The sequence below is a fragment of the Bufo bufo genome, chromosome 9, assembly GCF_905171765.1.
Source record: "Bufo bufo chromosome 9, aBufBuf1.1, whole genome shotgun sequence".
NCBI classification, from domain to species: Eukaryota; Metazoa; Chordata; class Amphibia; order Anura; family Bufonidae; genus Bufo; species Bufo bufo.
In genome coordinates, this window is record NC_053397.1 from 121,844,051 (window position 1) to 121,858,341 (window position 14,291).

The window sequence follows — 14,291 nt, forward strand, 5'->3', positions numbered from 1 at the left end:
GCAATGGTAGGTAAGTAACTTTAGAATAAGGTAGTTTTAATAAATGGTGATATTTAGGGAAAGTGATATAACAGCTGTATCTGTTGGGCGCAATATTTTTATATTAGTGGCACACCCCTTTTAACAGTAATTACCTTGTAAAGTTAATTTTTTTTCTTATTTATGTTATAGAGTAGGAGAGTACTAAATTGTAAGGTGTTGTAGCCTCCTGAATGCAGAAATGTAGGTATGTTACTCAGACGTCCCAAGATTCGCTCTTTTGGACCCAAGTCCCTCTGTCCCTCTTTTCTCCTTAAATGTCCATCTTTTTGATCTGAGGTATAGATTTGCATTGTTACATTTACCATATTGATCAAGGAAGTGTTTGTCTAGTTTCTATCTGTATATTTGCCCCCAACTTTTATATTATTTTATTATTTGATGAAATTCGAATTTTTGAGATTTCAATATTCAGATATTTTTTTTACTACTATGCACTAAGAAAAATAATAATAAAGAGTATAAATATACAGGGAAAATTTACTTTTACATAATGAACTATAAGTGTCCCTCTTTCTGTTGGAGCTTAGGATGGGAATGGACCCTGAGCAGAGTCCCATATTTTTGTACATTTTTAGTTACATTTTTACGTCTTTTATCTATAACCAGGATTGATTTTAAATGGACACTAAACCCCCCCCCCAAAAAAAAAAATAAAAAAAAAATAACATAAATACATTTTATCCATAGTGCACACATGGGTATATCTATAAGGTACTCCCCAAATTTGCTGCCATAAGCAGTTTAGAAGACATCTAGCAGACATGTTTTTCCTTTCACACACTCTACAATAAGTTTTGTAGAGGGCAGGGCTCAAGCACTCAAGCACTGGCATTTGAGCCTGCACTGCTTTAGGAGTCACTGCTCACTGGCTGACTCCATATACAGATACAGCCAAGTTAAACTTGATGGTTAACCCATGAATTAAAGTATGGCAAGAAAAAGATAACTGACTTTTTTAGCTTGGCTACATCTGTATGCAGGTGATACCCCGGTATATTTAACTTTTACTCTGTCCCTACTGTCTACTAATACATTTTCGCTGCCATGTCTTGAACCTGAGGCTTTCTGTATTGCAGGCTATAAGCATTAAGCCACAGAGCCCAATTCTATTAATAAGAGGTTTTTCTCTGACTAAAACTTTTCATATATCATTTATTCCCATGTAGCTACAGATAAATCTCTTTCTCTATATACCTGTTCATTGTATGGGTGTTTTTAAATAGGATAAAAGCAGTACAATTGAATATTTTTTTAAGTAAGTGAAAAACAAATGTAATGGCACAAAATAGATTACAATAATCGCAAAAAACATCCATTATAGAAGTAGAACAATTAAAATAATGGAGATGATTGCCTTGTGATGAAGCACACCGACTTTAAAATTAATGTCTCCTGATGGACCACACTGACTATAAAATAAATCCCATCTGACAGGTCACACTGCCTATAAAATGTAGAGCTGAGTGAATTTCTTGAATTACTGTATCAATCAAAAATTTTTATTCTGGTCCAAATCGATTCTACACTAATCAAAAGTGTCTCTCAGAACAACTATCCAGAGTATTTTCCGTCTCTCTCAATTTAAGTATGTTCACTGCCTAATAGGATGGTTAAAAAGAAAATAATAACAGAACTTTATTAAATATAATTTAAAATATAGCTAATCCCTCTCTTCGTGTTTAGAGATAGGCAGAAGATTGCTCCAGTGCAATGCTGCTACTCGATCCACGTGCAGCGTTCTCCACTTGTCTCCATTTTTAGGCAACCATTGAATGACTCAGTACCCGCTTGCCCACAGCTCCTGATAAAGTGCCCGCCATAGGGCAAACAGAAACTCATCGAGCAGGGCTTGTTTTCACTAGGTAGCCTTACCCAAGCGGTAGTGGGAGTCTCTCAGAGACTTGCCCTGGTTGTCATCCACATAGGCACCATTGTAGCATTGCTGGGGAGAGAGATGGACACCTGCTTCATTTAGATAGCCGGACCACAGCCTTTAATAAATATAAAAATTGGCACGGTCCATTGCCACCATGTACTAATTAGGGATCTGACCGCAGATACTCTGTCTCACTGTGTCTACCCATAAACAGTGTTATCTACATCTGTGGTTTTAGTTTGGGGGACAGATAAAAACACACTGATCCCCAGACTTTTGATCTCTTCTGCCTATCCCTAATCAAATGGCTGAGCAAAGAAACAAATGTAGCTGGTTCCTACACTGCCCTGAAAATGTAGACTTAGGTAAGTCCAAGAGAGGCGGTATATTAGTGTTAGGGACCCGTCTGCGGAAGCCACCTTGACGCCTGGTAGATGGGCCCTTTCATTGATCCATCTATAGTAAGTATAATACCATTTGAATTTAGAATGAACCCCATTTCTCAGCTTTATTGTTTGTATGTGTGTGCAGCCATTATTTTTTATCAACCATATTTGCTTTATGGATATGCACCTATGACTATGAATAAGAATGTGCTAGTCTAAATATTCTTGTAGTATCCCTAATCAAAAGTGCTCCAATTGGCCTAAAAACTTTTATTATTTACTTTTGTTTAGATTTTTGTTCTCCCCTCCTTTTTAAGCTCTTTAATAGAGATAGCCTTGCGGTTCGACGGGCGGTCACTTCGTGGCGGACTTTGCACATTCGTGATTCACCGAACATGCGAACAAATGGCGATGTCCGCAGGCGCCATATTCTTTTACATTGCACCGGACTTTGACCCATGACATATCCATCAGGTGGGACAGGACAGCCAATTGAGTTGTTTCAGCACATGGACATACCCGCACTGTTACGGTTACTCCCAGGCTAGCTGGAAGCTGGACCGCTTGGATAGTCTGGATCTCTGTTTAGGGAGAGAGAGAGGAGCCGCTTCGTCTCGATATCCAGAAGGATCCTGTAAATGTAGAACAATCCCACTAGCTATTTTACAGCTAGGATAATCTTTCCCCCACAAAACGAGGCGAGGCTGCGATTTGAAGGCCAAGCTAGGACTGACTGTCCTGGGGCATACAGCCTCTTTTATTTAAAATCCACAAACATAGTACTGCCCACAGGGGTTTGAAATACAACCAATCAATCCGTACAATAAACACAGACACTCCCACACAAAATCCTCCTCTCTGCCTGTGATAAGATTACTGAATACAATGGCTAATATAATTATCACAGGCAGAGAAATACATATCACAGGAACCCCAAAACATGCAATAACCCCATAACAAGTATATCCTCGGAACCGGGGGATCTGGGTGAACCACATATCCGAAATTCACCCAGATCCGTTCAGTAGTTTGGAAGATATAGTTTTATGCCAGTTACACCGAAAATATACAAGTTATACAGAAAATAGTCACTAATAAATGTGTCCCCTGTTTGGTAGTTTCAAACTACTGAATGATGTCTCTGTGCACCAAATACAGGCAAGATAGCACCGTGTTGAAAAGTCAGAACATTGTCTGTGAGTTAAAATGGCCGCCATCCATTGTTCTCACCATGTGCTTCATCCATTCAGACTAACAGGGTAAATAACAGTTTTGTAACAGTGCTCCCTTTTTGTGGAACACTCCGGCAGACACTGTCTGACCCCTTTTTGGGGCAGACTAAGGCTGTCCAGACCGCTGGTTATGCTGGGCTGAGGTCTGTTTGTTTGGACAACCCGTCGGCGTTGCCATTCTGTTTCCCAGGTCTGTAGGTAATGGTGAAGTTGAAGGGTTGGAATGATAAACTCCAACGTAAAAGTCTGCCGTTATCCCCAGAGACCCGGTTTAGCCACACCAACGGGTTATGGTCTGTAACCAGAGTGAACTCTTGTCCATACAAATAGGGAGTCAATTTCTTTAGTGCCCACACCAAAGCCAAACACTCTTTTTCTACCGCTGCATAGCTGACTTCGCGTGGCAGGAGCTTACGGCTGATGTAGGCAACTGGGTGCTGCCCTCCGTCTTCGCCTACTTGGCTGAGGACAGCTCCCAGCCCGAACATGGAAGCGTCTGTATGGACGATAAAACGTTTGTTGAGGGCTGGGGCCGCCAAGACAGAAGCGTTAACAAGAGCATTTTTGAGAGCTTGGAAAGCCATTTCACAGTGGGGAGACCACAGGACCTGTCGAGGTAAGTTTTTCTTGGTCAGGTCAGTCAGGGGTTTGGCAAGTGTGCTGTAGTCTGGTACAAAGCGTCTGTAGTACCCTGCTGTGCCCAGGAATGCTAGGACCTGAGTCTTAGTGGTGGGGGTGGGCCAATTGGCGACAGCTTCTATCTTGGCCGGCTCTGGTCGCTGTTTCCCACACCCCACCCGGTGACCCAGGTACTGTACCTCGGCCATGTCAAAGTGGCATTTTTCTGGCTTCAGAGTCAGGCCAGCAGCCCGGATCTGATCCAGAACCATTCCTATGTGAGCTAAGTGGTCCTCCCAGGACTCACTGTGGATCGCTATGTCGTCCAGGTATGCGCAAGCAAAACTCTGGAAGCCATCCAGGAGCCTATCGACCAAACGCTGGAATGTAGCTGGGGCATTCTTTATCCCAAACGGCATTACCTTTAAATGATATAAGCCGAACGGGGTGACGAATGCCGACTTGGGGACAGCCTCCTGGGCCAGGGGGATCTGCCAGTAACCCTTGCAGAGGTCAATGGTGGTCAGATAATTTCCCCTGGCTATACGATCGAGTAGCTCGTCTACCCTGGGCATAGGGTAAGCGTCCGTCACTGTCTTTTCATTGAGCCTCCGATAGTCTACGCAAAACCGGGTTGTACCATCTTTCTTAGGCACCAGGACCACTGGGGAAGCCCAGGGACTATTGGAGGGCTCAATTACCCTGAGTTGGAGCATCTAATCGATCTCCTTCTTCATCCCTGTCCTAACTGCATCGGGGATTCGGTAAGGAGCCTGGCGTAAAGGAGCTTGTCCCGGAGTATCTACCTGGTGGGTGGTTAAGGTAGTGTACCCTGGCTTCTGGGAGAAAGTGGGGCTTTTGAACTGCAGGAGTTAGTTAAGCTGCTCCCTTTCAGTGGGTCTAAGTCGGTCCCCTATTTTGACCTGAGCTACTATATCTGCGTGGGGACTCTTTTCTAACAGATCTGGAATGGGTAGACTGTCGGGGTCTTCCTGAGGGGGACAGCATACGGCTGTCAGGTTCTCCGGCCGCTCAAGATATTGCTTGAGCATGTTCACATGGAATGTCTTTCTAAGATTGCTTTCATGGCAGCTAGCTATTACGTAAGTGGTGTCTCCCCTTTTCTCCACTATCTGGTAGGGGCCCTGCCAGGACGCCTGCAATTTGTCTTAACTGGCTTAAAGCGAACCTTTCACCTCATTTTCACTTTATAAACTAGCAACAGTACCTTATAGATTATCTTGAGTGTGTTGTTATCCATGTTAGTGCCGCTTTCCTGGGCTCTTTATACTTTAAAAAATCGTCTTATAAACTTCACATTCGGTGCTCCAACAGTCATGCAACCAGTCAAGGGGGTAGCCCTTCCATCTCCTCTGGCCGTACCGCCCCTGCCCTAACCCCTCCTCTATGCTCCTAACTGACAGCCGGCTCAGTCGCCGGGACGGCGCTTCCGAAACCTGCGCATGCGCCGTCCTCCTGATTCGCCGCGCGATCCCGTCTTTCTTGCTGACAAAAGCGCGATCATGTAAGAGAATCGCGCATGCGCCTTATGCGATACCGGCCTGCCTGCTCTCCCTCCCGTGCGCGCGCGCACGGGAGGGAGAGCAGACAGGAGAGCAGACAGGCCGGCATCGCGTAAGGCGCATGCGCGATTCTCTTACATGATCGCGCTTTTGTCAGCAAGAAAGACGGGATCGCGCGGCGAATCAGGAGGACGACGCATGCGCAGGTTTCGGAAGCGCCGTCCCGGCGACTGAGCCGGCTGTCAGTTAGGAGCATAGAGGAGGGGTTAGGGCAGGGGCGGTACGGCCAGAGGAGATGGAAGGGCTACCCCCTTGACTGGTTGCATGACTGTTGGAGCACCGAATGTGAAGTTTATAAGACGATTTTTTAAAGTATAAAGAGCCCAGGAAAGCGGCACTAACATGGATAACAACACACTCAAGATAATCTATAAGGTACTGTTGCTAGTTTATAAAGTGAAAATGAGGTGAAAGGTTCGCTTTAAGCACTAACACCTTTTGCCCTATGGTAAAGATTCTCTTTCGGGCCCCCCGATCGTACCATACCTTCTGTCTTCTCTGGGCCGATTGGAGGTTAGCCTGCACTGATTTGGCTAATTGCTCCATTCGGTCCCTGAGTTCCAGCACGTACGGCACAATGGGGACACAGTCAGTCTCCATCTCTCCCTCCTAGTGCTCCCGGATCAGGTTTAGGGGGCCCCGTACCTTTCTTCCGTAGAGCAAATCGAAGGGAGAGAACCCGGTCGTTTTCCTGGGGCATCTCCCGATAAGCAAATAGGAGGTGCGGCAGAAAACGCTCCCAGTCTCGGTATTCCTGAGTAAACGTCTTGAGCATTTGTTTGAGTGTCCCATTGAACCTCTCACAAAGTCCGTTCATCTGGGGGTGGTATGGAGAGCTCAGGAGGGACTTAATTTTGCAAACCTGCCAGAGTTGCTGAGTCAATTCGGCAGTAAATTGGGTGCCTCGGTCGGACAGGATTTCTTTCGGAAATCCTACCCGGGAGAACACCTGCACCAGCGCATTCGCTACCGTATCCGCTTGGATGTTGGATAGGGCGACAGCTTCCGGGTACCTGGTAGCGTAGTCCACTACTGTAAGAATGTAGCGCTTACCGGAGGGACTAGGGGTAGCCAGCGGTCCCACTAGGTCAATAGCAACCCTGCTGAAGGGTTCCTCCACAATGGGCATATTTACTAGATGAGCTTTAGGGTGATCGCCTCTCCTCCCTACTCGTTGACACACATCGCAGGTATTACAATAAGTCCTAACATCAGCGTGTACCCCTGGCCAAAATAACGTGTGAGTAATGCGGTGTAGTGTGCGGGTTACAGCTAGGTGGCCTGCCAAGGGAATGTCGTGTCCTATCTTGAGTATTTCTCGACTGTATTTGTGGGGCACTACCAGCTGTCGCCTATGCTGCCCCCTTTTCTCCGCCAAGCGATATAGCTTTCCCTTTTCCCATAAAATGGTTTCGTTATCTGACCCGCTCCCTCCGGTCTCTGCTCGTTCCCGGTACTTTTGTAATGTCGGGTCAGTCTTAGACTCTGTCTCGAAAGCATCTGGGTTGTCCCAGGGTATGGGACCTAACGGGTCAGTCAAGGTCGGGGTAGGTCTTACCTGTGTCTCCCGCACTGGTGAGAGTTCTCGCTCCGTTCGGGCTTGGGCTCGGGTAGTCACTGGGTTCGCCTCGTTGTTGTATACTGGAGCATAGGCAGAAGTCATGGGGCCCAAATCGTTGCCCAGTAGTACTTCGGCAGGTAAATTATCCATTATGCCCATGTTCACGGCCCCCTTTCCCGCTCCCCAATCAAGATGTACTTTAGCGGTCGGAAGTTTGTACACATCCCCCCCCCCGCCACTCTAACGGCCACAGTCTGCCCTGATCGCTTGTGCTCCGGCACCAAATGGCTCTGGACCAGTGTAATGAACCCTATAAAAGAACCCGATCTGGCAGCCGGTTCTGCTGCGATACTGCAGCTATATAAAGGGACAAACAATATTAGAACAACTAATTGCAACGGGTGTGCTATACCTGTTGCCCCCAAAAAAACTGATCGAGGGGTGTCATATGCCTGTTGCCCCAAATAAACAGGGTGGTGTGATATAACTGTTGTGGCAAAAAGTAATTGAGGGGTGTGATATACCTGCTTCCACAAAATATTGATTAAGGGGCCTATTATACCTGTTTCCACCAAATATTGATTGAGGCCTGCGATATACATGTACCTGCTTCCACAAAATACTGATTAAGGGGTTTTATATACCTGTTTTCACCAAATATTGATTGAGGCCTGCAATATACCTGCTTCCACAAAATACTGATTAAGGGGTTTGATGTACCTGCTTCCACAAAATACTGATTGAGGGCTACGGTATACATCCTTCCACAAAATATTGATTAAGGGGATTAATATACCTGTTTCCACCAAATATTGATTGAGGCCTGCGATATACCTGCTTCCACAAAATACTGATTATGGGCTTTTATATTCCTGCTGCCACCAAATATTGATTGAGGCCTGCAATTTACCTGCTTCCACAAAATACTGATTAAGGGGTTTGATTTACCTGCTTCCACAAAATATTGATTGAGGGCTACGATATACCTGCTTCCACAAATTACTGATTAAGGGGTTTGATATACCTGCTTCCACCAAATACTGATTAAGGGGTTTGATATACCTGTTTCCACCAAATATTGATGGAGGCCTGCGATATACCTGCTTCCACAAATACTGCTCTTGTCTAGGGACTTAGGCACAGGGTCATTTTAAAAATAACTGGCATTGGAAGAGGCTGGCCGTTCTGCTGGGGTGGTAGGGGTTGGGCAGGTGCACCAGGCTGGAGCCTAAGTGGGAAGTTGAAGAAGGCGCGTGCGATTATGTCAAAGGACGCACCAGAGTTGGTTGAGCGGCTTATTCAGCCTTCCAACTTCTGCACCCTCCTCATCCTCTGTATCTGCACCCTCCTCACTCTCTGCTGTGTGCACCCCCAAAGACACCAGCCCCACCACCACCATAGCCCCTCCACTCGAGTCAGAGGAATAATTTTTCCATCCATTCCCAGACCTTTCCGATATGCAGCCATTCTTGACATCGGATGGGGAAGAGGAGGTAGCAACGGCCGCCACTCAGCGGTCTGACGACAGTACCCAGATGAGCCCAAGGAGGGAGGTCTCCGCTGTTGCTGCCTACTCTGAGATCTCAAATGTCAGTGGTGGTGAAGGTGACAATGATGATGTGTAGATGGACGTCTTGTGGGTGCCCACAAGAGAGGAAGAGGAGGTGAGTTTAGAGGGAGAGACGGAGCAGCAGAGAGGGAGGAGAAGGAGGAGAAGCAGCCAAAGCTCGCAGGGCGCAGGATGAAAAAAGCAGACGGCAAATGTATCTGGAGTGAGCCATCCACTATGCACGGTCACTTCTGGTGCTTCCAGGACACTGGCACATGGCTCTGCAGAGTGAGCTTTTTCTAATGTGTCAGCTGCTGACAATAGTGTTGTTATCTGCAGCCTGTGTTGTCAACGCATAAGTTGCAGTAAGCCCAACACTCACCTAGGGACGCCTTAAGAAGACACCTGGCCTTCCATCACCGAGCCCAGTGGAAGCAATGCCGTCAGAACCCACAAAGCCACACTCCCGACGCTCCGCGTCCTGCCTCTTCTCCTTCTCCTCTCCGTATAACCCTCTTGCCCAATAGCTGACCGCTGGCTTGTCAGAACTGCTAGCCCGCCAACTACTGCCATATAAACTGGTGGACTCAGAGGCCTTTAGAAAATTTGTGGCCATTGGCACACCGCAATGGAAGGTCCCTGGAAGGAAATATTTCTTCCAGAAGGGCATTTGGTCTAGCAAACACGGGCAGAGAAGGTACATAACTTTTACTGCCCACTGGGTGAACCTTCTGACGGCCAACAAGCATGTAACCCGTGGCTCCCATGTGAATTTGGTGTTACTGCCACGGTTTGTGTGCAGGCCTGCCTCTTCTTCTCCTCCTCCTACTCCATCCTCCGTCTCCTCCTTAGCTGACTCCTCCTTTTCCACTGCTACCACCTCTTCCGCTGCGCCCCCCAAGCTCCCCAGAACCTATTCGATGTGCCAGGTGAGATGTTGCCATGCTGTGCTGCGGCTGTTGTGCCTGGAATCCAAGAGCCACACCGGTCCTGCACTGCTTTAAGCTCTGTGGTCACAGGCCGATCAGGGGCTAACCCCGCTAAATTTGACAGTTGTTAAAGCGGTTTGCGACAACAATGCCAATCTGCTGAGCGCTCTGAAACAGGGCAAAATGACACACGTGCCGTGCATGGCACACATCCTGAACTTAGTTGTGCAGTGATTCATTGCCAAATACCACATGCACACCATTACCATAAATGGGTTAAATGTGTAGTTACATATTAACTGTTTCATATAGGTGTGTCTATAAAAGAGCTGACTGGGGAGCAAATAATGAACCTAAATCCCTTGTCCTTTGTATATTTCTAACTAATAAAATGTAAAGGCTTTACCATGCACTTACTGCATCTACAGTTGCTGTTTTCCCAGATTTCACTGAGGGTCACTTGACCTGTGATGCCACGCCCCCTTGCACTGCAGTCTGCTCTCTCCCTGGATTCTTCAGGAAAAACTTTAACCCCTTCAGCAGCACAGACTCAGGGCTGAAGGCTTTACTGAGTAGCTGCAGGCAGTGAGGAGACAAATGCTGGGCACAGGAGCTGACAGACTAAAGGAGTTCTGCAGAACATTGCACAAGAACAGGTAGGGAGAAGATCCTGTGTGTATCAGCAGTGTCATTGTACAGCTGGGACTTGTAGTCCTACACATATAACATGCTGCTGAGTATCCTAGTAGGCAGACATGTCACTCAGAGCAGCACTTGTATTCACTCCCTTTGCAGAGGGGCAGAGATTGTTGTTATTGCAAGGTAAACAAAAGGTCAGAAAAAAAACAGGGAAATTAGGAAATATATATTTTTTTGCCTAAAGCTTAGCTTAGTTATATATTGCTGACCATCAGATTTACAGTGCTATTTTTTTTATTTTTTTTTACATAACTCGGACAACCCCTTTAAGAAAGCTGCTTGGCGAAACGGGGCAAAGTGGAACATTGGTTTTCTGATATGCTTTTTAATCTATGTTATTTTGTATGACAAATGAAAAGGAGAATAATCCATATTGAGATCCTGCCTAAGTTTTTGGTATTTTGCCTCTGGATTACCCACATAGGAAGACCTGTTTAGTGTATAAAAATCATTGGTGCATGCATGGAAGTGTAACTCGATATTATGAAGGCTGAGAAGCGCGTTACTTCATTATCCACAGAGGACATCATGCTTTGCATGTTTGCATGTGAAGGGAAACCAACGTGGGATCCAGCCAGCACGTTTATATACATCAAGATTAGCAATTAAGAGAACTGAATTGTGGTGAGATAATTGTACATATCTCTGAAAACTGAAATTTAAGGTTTCCTTCAGCATCTAGTGTGGGTGTGGTACCTCATGGACAAGGCAAGAGATATGTCACTGTGTAGGGGTAGTAGACTTGCAGTTGTGTAGGGGTAGTAGCAGTGGCAGCAGGGTAAGCAGCAGCAATACAATTTGGAATATGATGGCAGACAGGCAGTGGCTTGACTGGGACATCGATAAACAGCCATGATCAGCAATGAAAAATCTATTTGTTGCCCTCACCCAGAAGAGTGTAAAAATCCTCATGGATCCATTCCTCATTTATTTTGACAAACGTTTTCTACACTTGTGAAGGACTCATTTGTCCATGTGGTGTGACAACGGCACCTGAGGAGCTGAATACCCTCTCTGAGATGACACTGGAGGCTGGACAAGACACTGATAACAAACTGGGCCAGTTTCAGCCACTATTCCAATCTGCCTGCCCATTAGTCCATGAAGTCAGGAAAGAGGATATGTGATGGAGAAAGGCATAGTCCAGGTAGGACTCAACCTGGTAGCTCATCTGGTGTATATCCATTCACTGATGTGCATCAGCCTTGCACAGCATATAAAAAACTGCTATAAAATGTTAATCAAACTGAAAATGGCTGATGCTGTTGAATAGACTGCTACTTGTCATAGCAGAGGTGTCGGGAGGTCAGTGGGCAGTGAAGAGAGGCCTTACTGTCATGCACATGGGTGGCAGGTGTCTGCTTTGTGAAAGCTGAGAAAAGCTGTGTGCAAAGTATACTCTGGTAATACAGAAATGTTGCCTCCCTTTCAATATCAAGAAAACATTCTCACATTTTGCTTTTAACCACCTGAACGTCCATTCAGAGATTGCAGCTGCACGCTAATCGTGCAGCTGCAGATCGGGTTGCCCGCTGTCAGTGACAGTAGGGCAACCCTTAGAAAAGGCAGGGACAGTTCCAAGGTGTTCCTGCCTTCTAGATCGCTGTATACACAGCGCTCACTGAGCTCTGTGTATACAGTGCAGGAAGCGATATGCGTTTCCTGTTCCGGCCCGGCGGTCATGTGACCGCCGGGGCCGGAGAGTGCAGGAGCTGTCGGGTCTTTCACAGACCTCGATCAGCCCTGCAATGAGGCTGTACAGCGCAGTATACCGCTGTACAGCCTCTCTTGTATTTCCCCTGTAACTAGGGCTACTATGTTAGCCCCTGTTACAGGAGAAATCAATAGTGAAAAAAAATAATGGGAAGTTAAATGTCCCTATGACCTTATGGTGGACAAAAAGTGTAAAAAAAAAAAAAAAAAAAAAAAAAGGTTTCACATGTAAAAAAAAAATTCCCCAAGTAAGGAATTCAAAAAAAATTTTAAAATTGAATTTTTTTTATAAAATAGACATATTTGGTATTACCGCGTCCGTGACAGTCGGATCTATAAATATATCACACGATCCACCCAGTCCGATAAACACCATAATTTGTTTTTTTAATTAAAACTGTGTCAAAAAAGACATTTTTGTCAACTTACATCACAAAAAGTGCAACACCAAGTGAACAAAAAGGCGTATGTCCCACAAAATGGTACCAATAAAACAGTCACCTCATTCCGCAAAAAATGAGCCCCTACATAAGAAAATCGCTCAAAAAAAAAAAAACTATAGCTCTCAGAACATGGACACATTAAAACATCATTTTTTTGTTTCAACAATGCTATTATTGTGTTAAAGTGAAATAAAAAAAAAAGTATACATATTAGGTATTGCCGTGTCCGTAACAACCAGTTCTATAAAAATATCACATGACCTAACCCCTGGGGTGAACACCATAAAAAAACTGTCAAAAAAACAATTTTTGTCACCTTACATCACAAAAAGGGCAACACCAAGTGATCAAAAAGGCGTATGTCCCACAAAATGGTACCAATAAAACCATCACCTCATCCCGCAAAAAATGAGCCTCTACAGGCATTAAGAAAATAACTTAAAAAATAAGAAAATATAGCTCTCAGAACATGGACACATTAAAACATAATTTTTTTGCTTGAAAAATACTATTATTGTGTAAAACTTAAATAAGAAAAAGTATCCCTATTAGGTATTGCCACGTCCGTAACGATCTGCTCTATAAAAAATGTCAATGACCTAACCCCTCAGGTGAACGCTGTAAAAATAAATAAATAAAAACTTTGCTAAAACAACCAATTTTTTGGTCACCTTGCCCCATAAAGTGTTATAATGAATGATCAAAAAATCATATGTACCCAAAAATAGTACCAATAAAACTGGCACCTTATCCCCCAGTTTCCAAAATGGGGTCACTTTTGGGGAGTTTCTAGTGTAAGGGTGCATCAGGGGGGATTCAAATGGGACATGGCATCTAAAAACCAGTTCAGCAAAATCTGCCTTCCAAAAACCATGTGGCGCTCCTTTTCTTCTCCGCCCTGCCATGTGCCATACAGCAGTTTGACCACATGTCGGTTGTGTCTGTAAACCACAGAATCAGGGTAATAAATATTGAGTTTTGTTTGGCTGTTAACCCTCGATGTGTTAAAGAGAAAAATGGATTCAAATGGAAAATCTGCCAAAAAAGTTAAATTTTTAAATTTGATCTCCATTTTCCTTTAATTCTTGTGGAACGCCTAAAGGGTTAAGTTTGTAAAATCAGTTTTAAGTAACTAGAGGGATGTAGTTTCTACAATGGGGTCATTTATGGTGGCATGCACTATGTAAGCCCCACAAAGTGACTTTAGACCTGAACTGGTCCTTAAAAAGTGGGTTTTGGCAACTTTCTTAAAAATTTTAAGAATTGCTTCTAAAATTCTAAGCCTTCTAACGTCCTAAAAAAATAAAATGACATTTCCAAAATGATGCCAACATAAAGTAGACATATGGGGAATGTGAAGTAATAAATATTTTATGAGGTATCACTTTCTTTTTTAAAAGCAGAGAAATAGAAATGTTGAAAATTGCGAATTTTCAATTTTTTTTGTAAATGTTTTATTTATTTTTTATAAATAAAGGTGAAATATATTGACTCAAATTTATGACTCATGTCATGAAGGACAATGTGTCACAAGAAAACAATCTCTAAAAGGCTTGGATAAGTAAAAGTGTTCCAAAGTTGTCAGATTTGCAAAATTAGGCCTGGTCAGGAAGGGGGCAAATGGCCCGGATGTAAAGTGGTTAAGCAAGGGTATAAAAGC

At 44.6% G+C, this 14,291-nt stretch overlaps 1 protein-coding gene across 1 annotated transcript in view; it reads right to left on the reverse strand.

Annotated features, from left to right (window-relative positions):
- The window catches only part of DDR2 (discoidin domain receptor tyrosine kinase 2), a 1,651,236-nt gene that overhangs the window by 246,064 nt on the left and 1,390,881 nt on the right, over nt 1-14,291 (reverse strand). The gene's annotated exons all lie outside the window — the stretch shown is intronic.